The following is a 13,959-nucleotide window of genomic DNA, read 5'->3' as shown; positions in this document are numbered from 1 at the left end:
AATTCATCCCGCCACTGTGTAAAGTAGTTAGGAGGTTTCTCAAAGAACTTGAAACAGAGCTACAGGCCGGGCGTGGTGGCTCACGCCTGTAATCACAGCACTCTGGGAGGCCGAGGCAGGTGGATCACCTGAGATCGGGAGTTCGAGACTAGCCAGGCCAACATGGAGAAACCCTATCTCTCCTAAAAATACAAAATTAGCTGGGCGTGGTGGCGCATACCTGTAATCCCAGCTACTCGGGAGGCTGAGGCAGGAGAATCGCTTGAACCTGGGAGGTGGAGATTGAGGGGAGCTGAGATTGTGCCACTGCACTCCAGCCTGGGCAACAAAAGCAAAACTCTGTCTCCAAAAACAAAAACAAAAACAAACAAACAAAAAACAGAGCTACCATTTGACCCAGCAATCCCATTAGTAGATATATATTAAAAATAAAACAGATTTTTCTACCAAAAAGACACAGGCACATGTATGTTTATCACAGCAATGTTCACAACAGCAAAGACACAGAATCAACCTAGGTGCCCATCAGTGGTGGATTGGATAAAGAAAATGAAGTTCAACTTGAGGGGGAGAAAAAGAGAAAAAAAATAAAATGAAGATATGAAACATTTAATAAGTAAAAATAATTTTTTTTAATGTGGCACACATTCACCACAGAATACTGTGCAGCCAAAAAACCCGAAATAATGTCCTTGCAGCAACATGGTCGCAGCTGGAGGCCATCATCCTAAGCCAATTAATACAGGGACAGAAAACCAAACACTGCAGGTTCTCACTTAGAAGTAGGAGCTAGGCCGGGCGCTGTGGTTCACGCCTGTCATCCCAGCATTTTGGGAGGCCGAGACAGGTGGATTACCTAAGGTCAGGAGTTCAAGACCAGCCTGGCCAACGTGAGAGGAGAGAAAGGGGATGAGTAGTGAAAAACGAACTGTTGGGTACTATACTGAGTACCTGGGCGATGGGAACAATTATACCCCAAACCTCAGCATCACGCAATATACCCCGGTAACAAACTGCACATGGCCTCTCTGAATCCAAAATAAAAACTGAAATTACTTTTAAAAAATGTTAAAAAGCAAAATGCAGAATGCTGTGCGTAGTATGCTACTATTTCTGTGAAGAGAGCATGGACACTTCCTAAGAAAAAGGTGGAAAAAACGGGAAGGATAGCATTGTGTACTGCGTATACATACAGAATATTTGCGGAATGCAGTGTTGGAAGTGGATCCCATCGGTTGCTTCTTTTTAATTTTTTTCTTTTTGTTCGAGATGGAGTCTTGCTCTGTCAACTAGGCTGGTGTGCAATGGCGTGATGTTTTTCTTTTTTAATTCACATTTTTTCCTTTCTCTCGCTTTCTTTCTCTCTCTTTCTTTCTTTCTTTTCTGAGGGGGCGATTTCAAGTCTTTATTGGGAAGAATACCCACCCACCTTCCCTCACTGCGGGCCATACACACACTTGGTGTCAGGGTAGGGGGCAGGTTCAGCTGCTACTTCTTTTCCAGAGCAGGTGGCACAAAACGACCCCCCAGGTAATGGTGGCGACCGGGTAACCTGGGTTGCAGACTTTTTGGGTGCTGTGAGGGAGATGAGCAAGTCTGGCTGGATCCCTCCAGAGTTTCCCTTCTCCACATCCCATCCTGAGGGAATGTTGATGCCGGCAGTGGGCACGGTGAATCCCTTCAGGACCCTCAGGATGCTGTGGAACGTTCCCGAACATCACCCTCGAAGCTGAAGCCGAAGATGGCATCCACCACCAGCTCATACAGCTCAATCATCACGGGCTCTGAGCGCATTTCCCCAAGGAAAGGGATGTCCATTTTCTGACGCGGGGTCACCAACGCAATGAAGAGGGGCTTGTTAGGCCTTTTGGGGTAATAGAGGGTTGGCTGGTTAGCCAAAGAGTTTGAGGTGCGGAGCACAGACCAGACCATCTCCTCCATTATTCCCCGGGCCACAGATGACCAGGACAGTAGTGGAGCTCCTGGACATGGACGTGGGGGAATATGCCTCGGCGATGGCTGCGGCACAGCTCAGCCCGGCCAGCTCCACAAGTCGGTCCACGCTGAACTAGTACTCGTTGAATAGCTCCTGGTCCACGGCCTGGGCTTCCTCCTGGCTCAGGTGCTTCACCGCTATGCTCGCCATGACCGCTGAGTCCCAGCGGCCACCCGAGTTCAGCCGCTGCGGTCCCCACTAGGTGGGTCCCGAGCGGCAGGCGCTGGTCTGGCTTTTGATTCGCGCAGGCGCGAGCCGCAGCCAGCAGCCCGAGCCCGGCAGCGCCCGCAGGCCGGACATCCGGCTCGCACGGCGCGCCCCGGCCCAGCCCGACGCGACCCCGGCGCATCATTTTTTCTTTCTTTAATGTCGTTGTTGTTGTTGTTGAGACAGAAGTCTTGTGTGTTGCCCAGGCTGCTGATAAACTTCTGGGCTCAAGTGATCCTCCCGCCTCGGCCTTCCAAAACACGGGGATTACAGGCGTGAGCCACGGCCCCCAGCCTCAGCTGTTGCATCTGATTGGAAAAACCTGTAGGCACCACCACCGTCCAAATCAGTGGTCAGCGAACTACGACCCGCGGACCCATGCTTGCTTGCTTGTTTGTTTGTTTGTTTTGAGACAGTCTCGCACTGTCACCCAGGCTGATGTGCAGTGACGCGATCTCAGCTCGCTGCAACCTCCGCCTCCCTGGTTCAAGCGATTCTCCTGCCTCGGCCTCCCGCAGGCGCCCACCACCATGCTCGGCTAATTTTTTGTATTTTTAGTAGAGACGGGGTTCCACTATGTTGGCCAGGCTGGTCTCGATCTCCTGACCTCGTGATCCGCCCGCCTCAGCCTCCCAAAGTGCTGGGATTACAGGCATGAGCCACCACACCCGGCCCCCATGTTTTTATAAATAAAGTTTTATTGGTACATAGCCACTCCATTTGATTACATATTGTCTCTGGGTGCTTTCCTACTATAACAGCAGGGCTGAGGAGTTACGATAGAGACTGTATAGTCCACAGAGCCTAAAATGTTTACTGTCTGGCCCTTAACAGAGAATATCTTCTGACCTCGATCTAAATCAATTGGACAGACACTCAAGCCCTTTGCCTAGCAAGCCCGAAACACCCTCAGCCCAGTTCTCCACGCCCCCCGCAATCCCCCATTCTGGCCTGGCTGCTCTCCTCTCTGTCTTTCACGAAGAAAGAGAAAAACAGATGCCTCCTATCTCACGAGAAAAGGAAGGCCAGCAGCGCCAGGTGTCTGCTGCTGGAGAATAAGCACAGGTCAGAAGGGGGGAGGCGCACTGCTCCCTGCCTTTCCTCCTCTCCATGGCCAACGGGAAGCCAGAGGCTGAACAGGTGCCAAGGAATGAATGAGGGAGGGCTGCCTGGGTTCCCCTCCCACCTCGGAACCTGATTTGCTCAGGGGTCTGGGCCTGGCCTCCGTCATTCCACTCCGTTGACGGGAGGGTGAATCAATGGGCTCTAAAGACCCTTCACTAGAAGTGGGCTCACTTTCTAGGGCAGGAGCATGGCCTGTCTGCCTCCTGCGAAGCAAGAGGCCGGATGTCAGACGAGCATGGTCATAAGAAGTACTGACTCCCAGAACCAAAGCCCGCCCTGACTGCTGGCGATTCCACACTGCTCCACGAGGTGGCGGTACAGGCGAGGGAGAGGAGGCCACAGCGGGCTCCCGGGCGACGGGGCCACGCACGGTGGCTCAGGCAGCACAATGCCACCTGCTTTCCCCGCCCGTCACGCCTCAGTGGGAGGTGGAGGCCTTTCTGCCACAACTCACAGATCTCCATTCCCATTTCCACCGTAGGTCTCCCGGTTCCAGCTGCGGCCGCACTTACTGTACATGCACTTGGCTCTCCCAACAGCCTGATGAGGTAGGGACCCTTATTATCCATCCCGAGCCCCCGGACCTCTTTCCCCTGCCAGCCTGCCCTGCCTCCCCTCTACATTGGTTTTCTTTTCTTTTCCCTCCCTCCCTCCCTTTCTCTCTCTTTTTCTTTCTCTCTTCTCTCTTTTCTTTCTCTTCTTCCTTCCTTCTTTTCTCTTCTGTCCTCTCCTCATTTCTTCTCTTTTTTCTTTTACTTTCCTAGCCTGCCCTGCCTCACCCTCTACATTGGTCTTCCTTCCTTTCTTTCTTTTCTTTTTCCTCTTTTACCTCCCTTCCTTCCTTTTTTTAAATTTTCTTTCCCAGCCTGCCCTGCCTCGCCCTCTACATTGGTTTTCTTTTCTTTCTTTTTCTTTCTCCTTCCTTCCTTTCTCTCTCTCTCTTTTTTTTTTCCTTTGAGATGGAGCGTTGCTCTGTCACCAGGCTGGAGTGCAGTGGCACAATCTCAGCTCACTGCAACCTCTGCCTCCCGGGTTCAAGCGATTCTCCTGCTTCAGCCTCCCAAGTAGCTGGGATTACAGGCGCCCACTACCACGCCCAGCTAATTTTTGTATTTTTGGTAGAGACAGGGTTTCACCATGGTGGCCAGGCTGGTCTTGAACTTCTGGCCTCAAGTGATCCACCTGCCTCGGCCTCCCAAAGAGCTGGGATTACAAGCGTGAGCCACCATGCCAGGTCCCTATGTTGGTTTTCACTGAAGTGAATGTGTCCAGAAATCTGGTGCATTCGCTCCCCATTGCTGCTGTAACAACTGACCACTCAGTGGCTGAGAACGACACCCATGTATTATCTCACGGGTCTGTACATCAGAAGTCCTGGAGGTCAGGGCTTGGGCTGAAGGTTCCCATCAAAGTCTCCACCTGCCGTGATCTCATCTGGTGCTTGGAATCCCCTTCCAGGCTCACTCTTCTTTTTTCTTTTTTTTTTGAGGCAGAGTCTCGCTCTGTTGCCCAGGCTGGAGTGCAGTGGCGCAATCTCGGCTCACTGCAAGCTCCACCTCCCAGGTTCACGCCATTCTCCTGCGTCAGCCTCCCGAATAGCTGGGACTACAGGCACCCGCCACCACGCCCGGCTAATTTTTTGTATTTTTAGTAGAGACGGGGTTTCACTGTGTTAGCCAGGATGGTCTCGATCTCCTGACCTCGTGATCCACCCACCTCGGCCTCCCAAAGTGCTGGGATTACAGGCGTGAGCCAGCGCGCCTGGCCTCAGGCTCACTCTTCTTGCTGGAAGAGTTCAGTTCCTGGTGATTGTAGGACCTGGGTCCCGCCTCCTGTCATCCAGCCACTCTCAGCCCCTGCGGTTGCTTTTTGGTCCTCACACATGGTCCCCCCATCCTCACAGCCGGGAGCAGGGTTCAGATCCTGCTTGCTCTTGGGATCTCTGTCATTGCCCCTCTGCCGTCAGTCAGAGAAAGCTCTCTGCTTTAAGGTCTCAAGGGATTACAGTGGGCTAACCCGGATAATCCCGGATTGTCTCCCTGTCTGAGTCAACTGTGCCAAATAAGAAGATATGCAGGAGTGACAGCTCCTCATACTCACAGGTTCTGGGCAGGGCATCTCTGGGGGGCTATCTTAGAAATTCTGTCTGCCTGACCCATCCTCTTGTTCCACTGCCACACCCCATATCTCAAAGTCCTTTTGTGTCCTGTATATCGCTCTCACCAACTCCCTTAGCTCAGCCTCACGGCCATCATCCTGGGTCAGGCCACACTCGCAGCTCCCTCGCTGCTCTCATTCTTCTCCCTCTTCCCCAGGCATCCTGCCCACCCTCTGGTTCCCCTGCTGTAGCCTAGATGCTCTTCCAAAAACACAAGGCTAACCATGCTACTCCCCAATTTAAAATCCTGCAGTGGTACCCCAGGAGCTTCAGGGGATGAACAAAAGTCCGTAAAAGTCATTTGTTCAAATGATTTCTGAGGACGGACTCTCCACCAGGCACCTCCTGTAGCTTCCTGCCTTGTAGGATGGGGAGATTCAACCATGAAGAAGGCTGCAGTAAGCACTAAGGGTTGCTGTTCCAGCCGGCCCTGCCCTCGTTCCCTCCTCACCCCTAGGTCTTCCCAGTACCCTCCTCCTCTACCCTGTCACATCCAACAAATCCTGTAGGGAGCACTTTTCCCAGATCCCTTCCTAGATTCCAGTTCTATATTGCTCCCACGGCTGGTACTTCCCGTGCGGAACCCTTGGGAGACCAGCACTCTCTGTCTAGCTCACCATGGCTCCTCCGATGCCCAGCACAGTGTTGGGCACATAAAGACGCTCAGTAAGTTGTTCTGAATGAAGGGAAAGTCCAATATGCACGGTGCAGACCCAAACCTCGTGAGATTCCCTTTACTCCTAATAATTGTCTGCCTTGTGCCAGTGATTTTTCAGTGAACTTTTAGGGGCCAATGGTCCTGGCCCCCACATCTCCATGGCACAAAGTCTGGAAGGAGGCTGGGTGCCGTGGCTCATACCTGTAGCCCAGCACTTTGGGAGGCTGAGGTGGCAGATCACTTGAGGTCAGGAGTTCAAGACCAGCCTAGGCAACATGGTGAAGCCCCATCTCTACTAAAAATACAAAAATTAGTCGGGCATGGTGGCATGCCTGTAGTCCCAGCTACTTGGGAGGCTGAAGCACGAGAATCACTTGAACCCGGGAGGCAGGGGTTGCAGTGAACCGAGATAGTGCCACTGCACTCCAGCCTGGGTGACGGAGGGAGACTGTCTCAAAAACAAACAACAACAAGAAAAAACAAAGTCTGGGCCGGGCGCGGTGGCACATGCCTGTAATCCCAGCACTTTGAGAGGCCAAGGCGGGCAGATCATGAGGTCAGGAGATCGAGACCACCCTGGCTAACATGGCGAAACCCTGTCTCTACTAAAAATACACAAAATTATCCGGGCGTGGTGGTGGGCGCCTGTAGTCCCAGCTACTCGGGAGGCTGAGGCAGGAGAATGGCATGAACCCAGGAGGCAGAGCTTGCAGCGAGCCGAGATCATGCCACTGCACTCCAGCCTGGGCGACAGAGTGAGACTCCATCTCAAAAAATAATAATAATAATAAAGTCTGGCAGGAACATCAATGTCAATTCCAAGGGGCCTGGAAGAAGGGAAGGCATTTTCTGGGCACAAGAACAAAAAATGTGACCATCAAGAACTTACTCAAGAGGCCAGGCATGGTGGCTCCCGCCTGTAAGGGAGGCCGAGGTGGGTGGATCACTTGAGGTCAGGAGTCCTAGGCCAGCCTGGCCAACATGGTGAAACCCCGTCTCTACTAAAAATACAAAAATTAGCCGGGCGGGGTGGTGGCGCATGCCTGTAATCCCAGCTACTTGGGAGGCTGAGGCAGGAGAATTGCTTGAACCCAGGAGGTCGAGGTTGCAGTGAGTCGAGATCGCACCACTGCACTCCAGCCTGGGCGACAGACCAAGACTCCATCTCAAAAAAAAAAAAAAAAAAAAAAGAACTACTTGCTCAAGAGTCCTGTTAAGCAGTGGGTGGCAGCATGGTGCTGTGGAGAAGGGCAGGTTTTATGCACACGTGGACATACACACGCCCCCAACAATGCCTGCCAGCCTTTAGCAAAACAGCAAAGAAAATGAGAGGGAAAGGCCCCAACAGAGGAAACATTTTTCTGACTTTTGAGACTATGGAAAGTGAATAGAAGAAGGCAATAGATGAAACAGGTGTCGAGGGCCACAGCCCAGGAAAGGCTGCAAGGGGACTGCAACGGAGACCAAGCCACCAGGCACCCCAGGACCAGGAAGCGGGAAGTGAGAGTCAGGACTAAAACAGCTGCTGCACTTGGCATCCGCCACCACCTCCTGTTCCTCTAGAAACCCCCAGACAAAAAATTTATCTCTGGGTCCGGGGGTGGTGGCTCATGCCTATGATCCAAGCGCTTTGGGAGGCCAAGGCAGGAGGATTGCTTGAGGTCAGGAGTTTGAGGCCAGCGTGGGCAACATGGCGAGTCTGTCTCTACAAAAAATATAAAAACATGGCAAGACTCTGTCTCTACAAAAAATATAAAAATTAGCCAGGCGTGGTGGCGCATGCCTGTGGTCCCAGCTACTCAGGAGGCTGAAGTGGGAGGATCGCTTGAGCCTGGGAGGCAGAGTTTGCAGTGAGCTGTACTTGCACCATTGTACTCCAGCCTGGGCGACAGAGCAAGACTCCATCTCAAAAACGACAAAAACAAAAACAAAACCAAATCTGTCTGGGAAAAGCTCAGACTTTGGTGGCCCAGAGTAAAGCCTGTCTCCAACTGCAACTGGGGATCTGTGGCTGATAATGGATTCAATAGCCACCCCCTCCCCCCGGCCAGAGCCTACAGGTGCCATCCCTCTTGTGGCACACCCTCATGTCAACAATAGACTTTGGGTGGTAATGATGTGACAATGTTAAGTTGATCAACTGTAACAAATGTACCCTCTGGTGGAAGATGACAATGGGAGAGGAGGTGCATGCGTGGGGCAGGGGGCAGATAGGAAATCTCTCTACCTCCCTCTCAATGTTGCTATGAGCCTAAGACTCCTCTGTTGAGGCTAAAGCAACTCCATCTTGGATGCTAATCTACTATGTTGGCTTCTGATTAACTCCTGTTCCAGGAAGGCCTCTAAGATTTCCAGTTTATCTATTGTTCCTTGTACAGGAGACTGTACTTACCATCAATCCTACCATTAAGTCAAACAGCCTTGATGTTATCATACTTTGCTTGTCCACACATCCCTTCTGAATAACCCGTTCCCTTGGTACAGAAGCTGTGGATCTGGGGATACTGCTGCGGGGATCTACGATTTTGTCTCCCCACCACTGGAGACACAGACGTGGCTTCTGTTCATAAGTCCCTTTGAAATGTTTCTTTCCAAGAAACTGGATTTGTCAGATAACAACGTGTTAAAAATGTAAAGATATTGGAATGTTTATACACTGTTGGTAGGAATGGGGCAGCCACTTTGGAAAACAGCCTAGCCTTTCCCCAAAAAGTTAAACATAGAGTTACCATTTGACCCAGCCATTTTCATTCTGGGTATCTACCCAAGGGAACGGCAAAATATACCCACACAAACACGTGTCCACGAATGTTCATATCAGCATTATTCACAATAGTCAAAAGGTGGAAACAACCCAATCCATGAACTGATGAATGGATAAAATGTGGTATATCTATACAATGGAATATTATTTAATAATAAAGCACTAGGTTGGGCATGGTGGCTCACGCCTGTAATCCCAGCACTTTGGGAGGCAGAGGTGGGCAGATCATGAGGTCAGGAGTTCGAGACCAGCCTGGCCAACATGGTGAAACCCCGTCTCTACTAAACATGCAAAAATTGGCTGGGCGTGGTGGCACGTGCCTGTAATCTCAGCTACTAGAGAGGCCAAGGCAGGAGAATTGCTGGAACCCAGGAGGCAGAGGTTGCAGTGAGCTGAGATCATGCCATTGCACTCCAGCCTGGCCAACAGAGCGAGACTCCATCTCAAAATAATAATAATAATAAAGCACTAATAAATGCTGTAACATGGACAAACCTTGAAAATGTTATTCTAAGTAAAAGAAGCTAGTCACAAAAACTGCATATTACATGATTCTATTTCTATGAAATGTCCAGAACACAGAAATGGATAGAGACAGAACGTAGATTAGTGGTAGCTTAGAGTTCAGGAACGATAAGGAGGTCAGAGGGTGATAGCTAAAGGGTACAGTGTTTCTTTTTTCTTTTCCTTTTTTTTTTTTTTGAGGTGGGGGTCTCGCTGTGTCACCCTGGCTGGAGTTCATTGGCACAATCACAGCTCCCCACAGCCTTGATCTCCCAGACTCAGGTGGTCCTCCTGCAGGTTAGTCTCGATCTCCTGGGCTCAAGAGATTCTCTCCTGGCCGGGCGCGGTGGCTCACGCCTGTAATCCTAGCACTTTGGGAGGCCGAGGCCGGCGGATCACGAGGTCAGGAGATCGAGACCATCCTGGCTAACACAGTGAAACCCCGTCTCTACTAAAAATACAAAAAATTAGCCAGGCGTGGTGGCGGGCGCCTGTAGTCCCAGCTACTCAAGAGGCTGAGGCAGGAGAATGGCGTGAACCCGGGAGGCGGAGCTTGCAGTGAGCTGAGATCGTGCCACTGCACTCCAGCCTGGGTGACAGAGCAAGACTCCGTCTCAAAATAAATAAATAAATAAATAAATAAACAAATAAATAAATCCTCCCCAATTTTTTAAAAGATGGACCTTAGTCCATCTAGATCTAACTTTCTCACTTTATGGTGAAGCACTGACGCCCAGAGAGGCTAAATGACTTGCCTAAAGTCATTTGTCATTTAGAGCTCTGGACCAGTGTCCATTAATTTTTATGTTATCAGTCACTGTACACTGCTTAAAGTAAACTCAGCTGGGCACAGTAGCTCACACCTGTAATCCCAGCACTTTGGGAGTTCGAGGTGGGCAGATCACGTGAGGTCAGGAGTTTGAGACCAGCCTGGCCAACATGGTGAACCTCTGTCTCTACTAAAATACAAAAATTAGCCAGGTGTGGTGGTGCATGCCTGTAATCCCAGCTACTTGGGAGGCTGAGGCATGAGACTCGCTTGAACCCGGGAGGCAGAGGTTGCAGTGAGCCGAGATTGCGCTACTGCACTCCAGCTGGGGCAACAGAGCAAGACTCCATCTCAAAAAAAAAAGAAAAAAGAAAAAAAAAAGTAAGCTCAAATAGCCATTCCAACAAAATCCATAAAGTAATAAAGTCATGCAAAACTACCTCGGTTCAGAACAGATTTCTGAGTCTGGCTTTAGAAATACACAATGTGTTGGCTGGGCGCGGTGGCTCACACCTGTAATCCCAGCACTTTGGGAGGCCCAGGCAGGCAGATCACAAGGTCAGAGATCAAGACCATCCTGAATAACACAGTGAAACCCCATCTCTACTCAAAATACAAAAAATTAGCTGGGTGTGGCCGGGCACAGTGGCTCACACCTGTAATCCCAGCACTTTGGGAGGCCGAGGCGGGTGGATCATGAGGTCATGAGTTCAAGACCAGCGTGGCCAAGATGGTGAAACCCCGTCTCTACTAAAACTACAAAAATTAGCTGGGTGCAGTGGCAGGTGTCTGTAATCCCAGCTACTCGGGAGGCTGAGGCAGGAGAATCGCTTGAACCCGGGTGGTGGAGGTTGTGGTGAGCCAAGATCGTGCCACTGCACTCCAGCCTGGGCGACAGAGTGAGACTCTGTCTCAAACAAACAAACAAACAAAAATTAGCTAGGCATAGTGGCAGGCACCAGTAGTCCCAGCTACTCGGGAGGCTGAGGCAGGAGAATGGCGTGATTCCAGGAGGCAGAGCTTGCAGTGAGCCAAGATGGGGCCACTATACTCCAGCCTGGGTGACAGAGCGAGACTCCGTCTCGAAAAAAAAAAAAGATAAGAAATACACAGTGTGTTAACAACAAAAAAAGAAAACAGGCCAGGTGCGGTGGCTTACATCTGTAATCCCAACACTTTGGGAGGCCAAGGCGAGTGGATCACTTGAGGTCAGGAGTTCGAGGCCAGCCTGGCCAACATGGTAAAACCCTATCTCTCCTAAAAATACAAAAATTAGCTGGGCATGGTGGTGGGTGCCTGTAATCCCAGCTACTTGGGAGGCTGAGGCAGTAGGATCACTTGAACCTGGGAGGCAGATATTGCAGTGAGCTGAGATCATGCCACAGCCTGGGTGACAAAGGGAGACTCTGTCTTAAAAAAAAAAAAAAGGGGGCCAGGCGCGGTGGCTCACGCTTGTAATCCCAGCACTTTGGGAGGCCGAGGCGGGCAGATCACGAGGTCAGGAGATCGAGACCGTCCTGGCTAACACGGTGAAACCCTAGTGAAACCCTGTCTCTACTAAAAATACAAAAAATTAGCCGGACGTGGTGGTGGGTGCCTGTAGTCCCAGCTACTTGGCAGGCTGAGGCAGGAGAATGGCGTGAACCTGGGAGGCGGAGCTTGCAGTGAGCCGAGATGGTGCCACTGCACTCCAGCCTGGGCCAAAGTGCGAGACTCCATCTCAAAAAAAAAAAAAAAAAAGAAAAAGAAAAAGAAAACACTGTGGTTTTCTGAAGACATATTTGTTCTCAGCGCTTCATTGTCTTATGGCTCAAAATGCAGACACGTGTGACCTGGGCCAAGCTGAGGTTCCTACACTTTCACTATTTACATATCCTTTTGAGCTGAAGTCAAATGTCAAATCACAGGTATGGGTAAAGTCTGGGCTTGGAGACAAGTGGACCTGGGTTCAAATCCAGCTTTGTGTGAGCTGTACCAAACTATTCACCTTTATGTGTGTCAGTAAATTGTGAATATAAAGTTATATATTCCTGGTAAAAGGATGGTAAAGTCTTTACCTTTACCATAGAGGTATTTTTTGGTGAGCACTGAATGAGATATTGTATATAATATGCTCGCCACATAAATGTTAACTTTCTTTTTCCTTCCATGTAAGAGCTGAAGGGACTTCACAACCGAGGCTCTGAGTGAGGTCAGTCAAGCGAGCCCATTTGTTTGAATTTGTTTGAACTGGGTTCTCAGGAATGAAATTCTCCATCACTCTGCTGGACAGAGTGATTTTTAGTAGAGACGGGGGTTTCACCGTGTTAGCCAGGATGGTCTCGATCTCCTGACCTCATGATCTGCCCGCCTCGGCCTCCCAAAGTGCTGGGATTACAGGCGTGAGGCACCGCGCCCTGCCTATTTGTTTTTATTTGATGCAAAACAAAATTTATTGCACTTTAGTTCAGAGTTACAAGGTTTTTGTTGTTGTTTTGTTTTAGAGACAAGATTTTTCTGGGTGGCCCAGACTGGAGTGCAGTGGCTATTCACAGGTGCAGTCATGGCTCACTGAAGCCTCTAACTTCTGGGCTCAAGCGAGCCCCCTCTCAGCCTCCCGGGTAGCTGGAACCACAGGCACGAGTCACCACACCCGGGAAAGGCCAATTTTTAAGTTGGTTTAACTGACCTATGCTCCCACCCACAACTACCAGAACACTTCTAAGTTTCTACTTACTGGCCTGTTCCAGCAACACAAAAATGGCAGGCCTGCCACATCAGGATCAAAGGTAATTAGTATTACAAATTAGTAATTTGCAGCGATTATCTAATTAATATCCATCCAGAGTTCCAAAATATAGTGGAAGAGGCTAATCAGAGATACCAAGATCCACTGGTTCTCGGCCTGCCACCGCCCCCCACGCCCTGGCATCTCTGTCCCTTTACCTTCTACAGACCCGTCCAAAGGGCAGCTCCTCATAGCTCTCACCCTGCACGGCAGGGAGCTCAGTCCCCAAAGCCTTCCCTCCGCTGTTCCCGGCTTCGCTGGGGCCGTCCTTCCCTCAGCCCCGGCTGGCTTCTCGGCTAGGCCCTCTGCATGTGTAGCGTCAGGCAATGGTAAGAACTGCGGGAAAATAGCGGGTGAAGGGATGCTGGTTTGGAGAGAGAGGGGACTGCAATTTTAGATAAAATCACCAGGGAAACCTCTCCCATGGGAAACACTGAAACGGAACCCTGCGGGATGAGAGTGAGCCACACGCTATCTGTGGAAAAGCGGTGCCGACGCAGGTCAGTGGGGTCATTCCTTGCTCTGTATCTTTCACACCTGCGCAGCCGGGTCCAGGGGTCAGAAAACAAAGAAAAATTATGCAAGAAAGGAGGCAGCCTTAGGCCGGGCGCGGTGGCTCACGCCTGTAATCCCAGCACTTTGGGAGGCCGAGGCGGGCGGATCGCCTGAGGTCAGGAGTTCAAGACCAGCCTGACTAACATGGAGAAACCCTGTCTCTAGTAAAAATACAAAATTATCTGGGCGTGGTGGCGCATGCCTGCAATCCCAGCTACTCGGGAGGCTGAAGTAGGAGAATCGCTTGAACCCGGGAGGCGGAGGTTGCAGTGAGTCGAGATTGCGCCACTGTACTCCAGCCTGGGCAATAAGAGCGAAACTGCCTCAAAAAAGAAAAAAAAGGAGGCAGCCTTTCCAGCACCCAGAGCCCCGCCCTCTCCGGCCCCGATTCCCAGGGCTCCGCCCCTTGCCTCACATTCCCTCCGCTCCGCCCTAATCGGTTCCGCCCAGTCCCTT

General features: G+C 50.9%; 1 pseudogene; it reads right to left on the bottom strand.

Annotated features, from left to right (window-relative positions):
• Positions 1-417: 417 nt before the first annotated feature.
• Positions 418-2,863, bottom strand: LOC471764 (NAD(P)H-hydrate epimerase-like; annotated as a pseudogene).
• Positions 2,864-13,959: the final 11,096 nt, after the last annotated feature.

Source organism: Pan troglodytes, chromosome 4 (genome assembly GCF_028858775.2).
Source record: "Pan troglodytes isolate AG18354 chromosome 4, NHGRI_mPanTro3-v2.0_pri, whole genome shotgun sequence".
Taxonomy (NCBI): Eukaryota; Metazoa; Chordata; class Mammalia; order Primates; family Hominidae; genus Pan; species Pan troglodytes.
This window is presented reverse-complemented; position numbering and strand designations above follow the sequence as displayed.